Source organism: Macrotis lagotis, chromosome 2 (assembly GCF_037893015.1).
Source record: "Macrotis lagotis isolate mMagLag1 chromosome 2, bilby.v1.9.chrom.fasta, whole genome shotgun sequence".
Taxonomy (NCBI): domain Eukaryota; kingdom Metazoa; phylum Chordata; class Mammalia; order Peramelemorphia; family Peramelidae; genus Macrotis; species Macrotis lagotis.
In genome coordinates this window covers 217,158,750-217,166,907 of record NC_133659.1, presented here as the reverse complement: position 1 = coordinate 217,166,907, position 8,158 = coordinate 217,158,750, and positions in this window count along the sequence as shown.

The window sequence follows — 8,158 nt, the reverse complement described above, 5'->3', positions numbered from 1 at the left end:
CAAAAAAGCTCTCTGAAGAAAATAAATCCTTCAAAAGCAGAATGGAACTAAAGGAAGCTGATGACTTTGCAAGAAATCAGGAAGAAGGGACAGCTAGGTGGCGTAGTGGATAAAGCACTAGCCCTGGAGTCAGGCGTACCTGGGTTCAAATCCGGTCTCAAACACTTAATAATTACCTAGCTGTGTGGCCTTGGGCAAGCCACTTAACCCCATTTGCCTTGCAAAAACCTAAAAAAAAAAATCAGGAAGAAATAAAAAAAGCCAAAAATTAGAAGAAAATGTGAAATATCTCATTGGAAAAAACAACTGACCTTGAAAACAGATCCAGAAAAAATAATTTAAAAATTATTGGATTATCTGAAAGCCATGATCAGGAGAAGAGCCTAGACTTCATTTTTCAAGAAATAATACAGCGAAATCACCCCAAGGTCCTAGATGCAGAGGGTAAAATAGAAATTGAGGGAATTCACTGGTCACCTCCTGAAAGAGATCCCCAAAGAAAAACTTCCAGGATATTATAGCAAAATTCCAATATTATATTCCAAATTTCAAAACTCCCAAATCAAACAAAAAATTCTAAAAGCTTCCAGAAACAAACAATTCAACTACTAAGGCTCCATAGTCAGGATTACACAGGATATGTCAGCATCTATATTAAGGGCTCATAGGGATTAGAATGTGATATTCTGGAAGACAACCTGGATCTGAGTGTAGACTTGCAGCAGAGTCCTACTGTGAGGGAGAATGGAAAAATCTCTACATATTTCCCCCTTACAACAGAGAATCAACTACTTAGTAAAACTGAACATCCTTTTTCAGGAAAAAGATGAACTTTCAGATTTTCCTATTGAAACAACCAGAACTGAACAGAAAGTTTGATCTCCAAGTAAAGAACTCTGGTGAACCATAGAGGGAGTGGAAGAGAAGGACTAACTGTGAGGAACTTAATGATATTGAACTGTTTGTATTCCTGCACAGGAAGAAGATATTGATAACTCATATGAACTTTCTCATTTATAAGAGCTGTTAGAAGGAGCATATATAGACAGGACATAGGAAGGAGCAGAATATAATGATATAGTAAAAAGATGGAGTTAATGGGTGATAAAGGAAAGTACTGGGAGAAAGGGAAAGGAGAAGAAGAAGCTAAGGAATTTCACATAACAGTCAAGAAAAAGCTTTTTCAGTGGAGTGGAATGGGGGAAGGCAAGGGGGAATGAGTGAGCCTTCATTCTCATCAGAAATGGCTCAGAGAGGAAATAACATATATACATATGTTATACATAATAAAATATATAGTATAGCAATCTATCTTACCCTAGGAAAAAATAAGAAGAAAGGGATGGGATAAGGGGGAATGGGGGAGGGAAGGGGGGCAATAGGTGATAGAAGAGAGGGAAGATCGAGGGAGAGAGTACTCAGATTCAACACACTTTTGGACGGGGCCAGGATGAAAGGAGACAGAGAATAGAATAAATGAGAGTGGAGAAGAATAGAATGGAGGTACAGCTTGTAATAGCAACTGTGGGAAAAATATTGAAACAACTTCTCTGGTGGACTTATGATAAAGAAGGCAACTTACCCCAGAGACAGAGCCATTGAAATCTGAACACAGACTGAAGTACATTTTTTTTCTCTTTCTCTCTCTACTCTTGAGTTTGCTCATCTTCTTGGGATGGGGGAAGGGTGTTTATGTTTACTCTTATAACACATTCAATTTACATCAATGTATAGCATGGAAACAATGTAGAGACTATCAGACAGACTTCTGTGGGGGGCAGATGGAAGGGGAGAATTGTAAAATTCAAAACCTTACAAAAATGATAGGTACATATTACTATTGTATATAATTAGAAACAAATAAAATGTAAAAAAAAATTAACAAAATTCACAACATTCTCTAGTCTTGATGTGAATAACAGCTGTCTTTCTAAAGGTGAGAGCTGTCTCTGTTATGCTCTAAAGACTCATTCCTACCTATCTTTCCAGTTTTCTTTACACTTCTATGCACAAACATACATACATACACCCCCACACACACACATACTCACACACAAACACCCATTGATCCAGCTACAGTTGACCTACTTGTATTTTCCCCACATGTTACACTGTCTTCCATCTTTTTCACTTTGCATTGGTTGTTTGCTTGTGTTTTTGAATGCTTTGCCCCCTTATTGCTACTTCTTGATTTTCCTGGCTTCTTTCAAGGCTACCCACATTTCACCTTAAGCAATAGGCCTCTCCTGGTTCTCACAGCACCTTACCTTGTCATATTAACTCCCATTTTTTTGTATATATCATGCATTTAGATAGCTACTTCTTAAGTGTTTCTTCTATCAGAATGCATGCTCCTTGAGGACAAGTTCTATTTTTGCCTTTCCTTGTAAAACAAGGGCTTAGCATATTGTCCTAATAAATGCTTTTTGACTATTTGTTGTGTATCGAGTCTCATTCTCACTTTACAAGAGGACAGGAATTCTGTTGTAAAGCACTGAATACAAATTTTGGTAGATTTTCACTCTCTGGGAGGAACCAGACTAAAATCTGATAGGGACATTTTGTTTTGGGTGGTTAGATTTGGGAATTGTTCAGAATACTTTTTTCTGTGATAAAAGTGGTAAATAATTTCAAAAAAAATTTTTCCACATTTTTCATTACTCTAATTAAAGTATCTGATTAATCATGACCTCAAATTAAGTGACTAAAGCAATTATGGATATTAAAAGAATAGGAGATTCGAGAAGGGGGAGGGCTGGGCTGCTGAATGACATAAGAGTGAAAGATACTCTGAGACAAAAGAGCCTGATGAATAACAGTAAAAGATGTATTGATAGGTGATTGACAGCCAACTGCCCCCTGGCCCTGACTGCTAATATGATTAACCTGTTATTTATTAAATGGATTAGAAATCTTGTTATTTAAAGGAAATTTACAGAAAATCTTTTCCAGGAAACTTAGCATAGAGAATAATGTGCTGGACATGAGAAGTCAAGAGGACTTAAGTTCAAATTTGACCTCAGATGTTCAAGGTCCAACTCTTCATGACCTCTTTGTAGGTTTTCTTGGCAAAGATCCTGAAGTGGTTTGCCAGTTCTATCTCCAATTTATTTTACAGATGAGGATACTAAGGCAAGCAGAGCCAAGTGGCAGATAGTATTTAAGACCAAATTTGAACTTAAGTCTTCCTGACTCCAGACCCAGTACTCTCAATGTTAAGCTACCTAAGTGCCCTATTCAACTTCAGATACTTACCAGATATGAGACTCTGGGTAAGTCACTTAAATATCTCAGCCTCAGTTTTCTCAACTCTAGAAGAAAGATAATTATATTAATTACCTCACAGTGTTGTTGCAAGGATCAAATAAGATATTTGTAAAAAATCCTCTTGTAATGTAAGTGATTACCCTTTTCATATAGACTTGTATTTTCCTCTGTCAGGTTCTCTTAAAGCAGAGCCTCCTTGGACTGAGAGAAAAACAGTGAAGATAACAGAGAAAAAAATGATGCCTTAGGGGGCTATTTGTCCTTGAAATTATGAGAGAAATAAATTGTTTTAGACCATGGGAAGGGAATGAAAATTCTTATTGAACATCAAAAATAATATTCATTGTAATTAAGACCTTACTAGCTGGGGTGTCTAGGTGGTGCAGTGGATAAAGCACCGGCCCTGGAGTCAGGAGTACCTGGGTTCAAATCTGGTCTCAGACACTTAATAATTACCTAGCCGTGTGGCCTCGGGCAAGCCACTTAACCCCATTGCCTTGCAAAAACCTAAAAAAAAAAAAGACCTTACTAGCCTTGGAGAGACAGAAGATAAAATGCATAGTGGCTTAGCCATAGTAACCCTAAAAGACAACTGTGAATGCTAAGTCTCAGTTGAATATCCTTTAAACTGGTTGTGCCAAGATTAAATATGGTCTAACCCTAGACCTTTCTGAGGCAGCATTTAGTTCTTTTAAATAAAAAATTTATTTAGTTTTTATGCTATTATCACTTCCTCTCAAGCCCTCCATCACCCTTAATACTGAACTCAACTTTGCAGCAAAGAAAAATCTTTAAGTAGATTATATATACCACATTCCACAATTGTAGTCCCCTATCTCTTTCCTAAGGAGAGGGAAGTTTGTTTTAACATTAGCTCGTTAGAATTGAGATTGGTCACTTAATTTATCAGAATCCAGCTGTCTTTTAGTATTTTTTTTGTTTGTAATATTGAAATATTGTAGTCATTATGTGTATTGCTTGCTGAATTCTCTATACTTAACTGTGTTTTAAGTCATAAAAGCCTTACTATGTTTTATTATGTAAGATGCCTGTGAAAAGATATATATATGTTCTCATGGGTTATCTAAGTTCAGCTTCTGGGAATTATTGTTAACTATTATCTGAAATCTAGACCATCCCTGTGGAGGAGAGTCAGCAATATAGCTGGGTGGGGGGAAAGTTGAGAATAGATAAACCTACAGAAAACTGAAAGGTAGGAGGTTTTTTCCTCCAGGCTCCAAAGAAGTACAGGACTAGAATTAAATCAATCTGATTCTCTAACTCCAAATATTGCTAACCCAAGGATGTTCAGCCATTTATAGTTGTGTCTGATTCTAGTTGGGTCTGATTCCATTATCAGAGTTACTGGATTGGCTTGCCATTTCCTCCTCCACATTATTTTACAGTTGATGAACTGACACATACAGGGTTATATGACTTACTTAGGGTCACATAGCTAGTATGTATCTTAGGCCAGATTTGAACCAGGTTCTCATGACTCTGGGTCATGTTTAACACTAAAGTTGCTTTTCTGTCTCCCATAAGGGCAATAGTGGCCCTAAACATAACCCACTAGTTTGTTTCCTTCCCACCAAACTCTAGTTACATAAAAGACTATGACAATTAATAAACAAACCCATTTATTCAAGCAAAGAGCAGACAGAGCTATGGAAATTATACAGATTAGAAAGTAATAGAAAATATACAAGACTGAATGAGCTATTTAGATGGAAGTTAGATAAGATCTTAACTCAAGTTAGAGAGAGAGAGAGAGAGAGAGAGAGAGAGAGAGAGAGAGAGAGAGAGAGAGATCATCTCCATTTAAGGGAAAATTCTCCAAAGGCTGTGAGGAAGTATACTGGAAATCAGGACACTTTGAGGAGCTAGTTTCTCCTATATGTCTGAGGCTTCCAAATTCTGTTTATTTCTCTTCCTCAATGAGTCTGAACTATACATTTCTTTTCAGAGAATAATGAAGCCTCTCCTTTCTAGAGCTCTTTTACTCATTCTGCTCCTTATGTCTCCCTCATACTCTGTATTCTCACCATCAATCCAGAGTTGCAATAAACAATCCAATATGGGCTTGAAACCCACATTCATTATTTCTCATATTCCTTTCCTCATATTCATTGTTTCTCATAGTTCAATAATGTTTTATTTTCTACATCTACCACCATCTGTTCAGCCAATATACACTTGAAAGTCATCCATTTAATTTCAAATTTTGCTCTCACAAAAATGCTACTAGTAACTAGATGGTGTCCCAGTACTGGAGTAAAGAAGACATGAGTTCAAATCCGGGCTCAGATACTTGTCAGTAGCTTTGTGACAATGGGCAGGTCACATAACCTTGATTGCCTGACATCCAGGGCCATCTCCAGTTGTCCTGATCCATATCTGGCCACTGGACCCAGATGTCTCCAGAGAGAAAGTGAGACTGGCAACTTAGCACACATCAGTTAGCACAACAATACAATTCACGGTGCAAGTCTTGGCATTGCCTTGCTGATGTCATAGTCTTCTTCAAGAACAAAGGATAAACAACAACAATAACAACCAGTAGTATATGATTTTTTTTAAAGAATCACAAATATTATATAATGGTTTTTAATATTTGTATTCCCTTATTTTTCCAATGATGAGTTAGTTAAATAAAGGAATACATTTGCTATATCTGATTGTGGGATATTTATAAACTACTTCCTCTCTATTGAAGGTTGGTGGATCAGGCCTCTAAAATAGTTATTATCCATTGCATTGATCTGAGTTCTGAAGTCTTTAAATGCTAATTTCTATTAAATTTGGTTTTGTCTTTTATTTTTTTCTCCCAGTTCTGTTTATTTTATTCTATATCATTCTATACAAGCTTTTTCATTACATTACATTTCATTACATTAATTTTCTGTAGTTGTCGTTTCTCATATGATACAACAATATTTCATTATATTCATGAACTACAATTTGTTTCCTATCTTCAATTATGGACACACAAAAGTATATGATTCTAAAGATAAGAACTTATATATAACCTCACAACTCTCAGACTGGCCAATATGATCATAAAGGACAACGATCAATGTTGAAAGGGAGGTGGAAAATCTGAGACACTAATAAATTGTTGGTTGGAGCTGTAAACTCATCCATCCTTTCTGGAGAGCAATTTGGAATTATGCCTAAAGGGCAATAAAAATGTGCATACCCTTTGATCCCACAATACCACTACTAGGTCTATACCCTGAAGAGATCATGAAAAAAGATAAAAAACATCACTTAAACAAAAATATTTATAGCAGCTCTGTTTGTGGTGACAAAGAATTGGAAATTGAGTGAACGTCCATCAACTGAGAAGCCTGGAAGGATTTGCAAGAACTGATGCTGAGTGAGATGAGCCGAACCAGAAGAACATTGTACATTGTACATTGTACAGTATAACAGCAACATGTGGTTGATGATCAATCTTAATGGACTTGCTCATTCCATCAGTGCAACAATCAGGGTCAATTTTAGAGTATCTGTGATGGAGAATACCATATGTATCCAAAGAAAGAATTGTGGAGTTTAAATAGAAATCAAAGATTATTACCTTTAATTTCTTTTTTTATTATTACCTTTTATTTTAAAAAAGTTACCTTATATGTAATTTTGCTATCTCATATTTTATTTTTTCCTTAAGGATATGATTTCTCTCTCGACACATTCAATTTTGATCAATGTATAGCATGGAAACAATGTAAAGACTATCAGACTGCCTTCTGTGGGGGGTAGGAGTAGGGGAAAAATTGTAAAATTAAAAAAAAACTAGGATCCAAAGATAAAAAAAATAAAGAGCATCAGGAGAATAAAATATTATCAGGAAAACTAAAGTTCAGGAATAGCTGAGAATGACTAAAGAACAATTTTTAAAAATTTAATTTATTTTTTACTTTATTTTTTCCACTAACTCAATTTTATTTCTTTTTCAGTTCTAAATTCTGTCCCACAACCATTGAGAAAGCAAGAAAAATAAAATCAATTACAAATATAGTCATGAAGAACACAATTTCCCTCATTAGCCTTATCCAAAAAAAAGAAAGAAAATAAAGAGAAGAAAACATGTTTTAATATTCACTCTGAGTCCATTAGCTCTCTATCTAGAGTCTCATCTTCAGTCCCTAGGAACAGTAGTCACTGTGTTTATAAGAGTTGCTAAGATTTTCAAAGTTGATTATCTTTACAATACTGTCATTAACTATTTAAATTATTCTCTATTTCTGTTTCCTTTCACATTTCATCATATCCATATATCATAACTTTTCTAGCCATTCCCTAATTGATGGGCACCTCCTCAGTGTCCAATTATTTGATGTCACAAAAAGAACTACTATAAATATTTTTGTACATATGGGTCTTTGCCAACTTTCTTTGATCTCTTTGTTATTATTAGTAGTATCTATGGGACTCTGAAACCAGTAACTTGGTTCTAACATTTAGCCCATACATAGGCCTAAAATGGAATACCCAATGCAGAAGACCTAGAACGAAAGGAAGTCAATAGTTCAATCACTCTGAAACTACAGAACCTCTCACCTGTCTATTCTGAAAAAGATATAGGGTTTTTAGTGATCCACAAGCTTAATATGAATCAAATGAGTGCTGTGGCAACCAATGTGATCTTGGATTGCATTAAGAGAGGGATGACTTCTAGTAGTAGGAATTTGATAATCTCACTGCACTCTGATCTCATGAGTACTGTCCTCACATAAATGCCATATTTAGGCAACAAACAAGAGAGCTTAATGGTCCTAATGTGTCACAGTTAAAGAAGGTTGTGTCCTTCTGGAATGTCCAGAGAAAGACAATCTTGATGGTGATGGACTTTAAGTTTATGTTCCATGAGGATCAGTTGAAAGAG